General features: G+C 38.9%; 1 non-coding gene across 1 annotated transcript; it reads left to right on the top strand.

Annotated features, from left to right (window-relative positions):
• Positions 1 to 880: 880 nt before the first annotated feature.
• Positions 881 to 987, top strand: LOC121208910 (small nucleolar RNA R71). The gene has a single exon (XR_005904032.1). It is a non-coding gene; the product is annotated as a small nucleolar RNA R71 (small nucleolar RNA).
• Positions 988 to 1292: the final 305 nt, after the last annotated feature.

The following is a 1292-nucleotide window of genomic DNA, read 5'->3' on the forward strand; positions in this document are numbered from 1 at the left end:
TTTTGGTGTAGAAATTTCAATAGATGGTTGATTCTTCTCAATGGGCTTACCTTCGACATCAATTAATCGAGGTTCCAAAATTTTACCACTTTGCAATGCCACTGCCTTAATATATTCTTTACCCAAATTATTTGGAATCTCAGTATCACTCGGCAAGGTTCCTTGCGGTATATTACAAAGCTCCGTAGCTAAATGATCCATTTGGTTTTCCAAATTTTTCCATGTTGCTGCTTGGCTTTGGATCAAAGCGTCATTCTTTACCATGTAAGCTTTCAACAAGTTCTCCAAACTGTTTGATGTCTCAGCTTGAGGTGGTTTTGGAGCTTGCTGATTAAACCCTTGAGATTGATTGGGTCTATACTGCAAGAAGTTGTTGTTCGGTCCATTTCCTTGGTTGCTCCAAGAAAAATTAGGATCATTACCCCATGAAGAATTGTAGAAGTTAGACTGGGATCCTTGGCCACTTCTATTTTAATGTTGGTTCCCCACATAGTATACTGACTTAGGATTTAATGGACAATTTTCAAAAGAATGACCTTCCCTACAGTACACACAGGAAACTACTTCAATCGGACTTGGTGGCTGAGCTGCAAAATGATTAGCAGTATTAGTGGTAAACTATTTTAACATAGAGAAAATAGACGATACCTGAGCCGATAAAGAAGTAAGGGCATCAACTTTATGAACTCTGACTATACGTCATCCTAAAGTTGTTCGATTTGTTGGCCATTGATAGTTATTACTCGTGATCCTCTTGATGATCTCATAGGCCTCATTATAAGACTTAGACAAAATTGCACCATTCGCAGAAACATCTACCATCAATCTTGTATTTTCATTGAAACCATTATAGAATGTCTCCAACTGGATACAATGAGGAATCCCATGATGAGGACATTTACGAGGTAACTCCTTGAATCACTCCCAAGCCTCATACAAAGACTTGCCACCCAATTGTTGGAAAGTTGTGATCTCGTTCCTCAAATTAGCATTTTTGCTAGGTGGGAAATATTTAACCAAAAATATCTCTGCTAATTGTTGCCATGTAGATATGGATCTTAATGGCAATGAATTGAGCCATGCTCGTGCTCGATCTCGCAACAAGTGTGGAAACAACTTCAACCTCAGTGCGTCTTCAGTCACACCGGCTATCTTGAATGAATCACTCACCTCTATAAACAATCGAAAGTGGAGATGTGGATCTTCTATGGGTATACCACTGAATTGACCCACCGTTTGAAGCATTTGAAACATAACTGGTTTCAATTCAAATTGGGTTGCCTCAAAATCTG

This window comes from Gossypium hirsutum, chromosome A10 (assembly GCF_007990345.1).
Source record: "Gossypium hirsutum isolate 1008001.06 chromosome A10, Gossypium_hirsutum_v2.1, whole genome shotgun sequence".
Classification (NCBI taxonomy): Eukaryota; Viridiplantae; Streptophyta; class Magnoliopsida; order Malvales; family Malvaceae; genus Gossypium; species Gossypium hirsutum.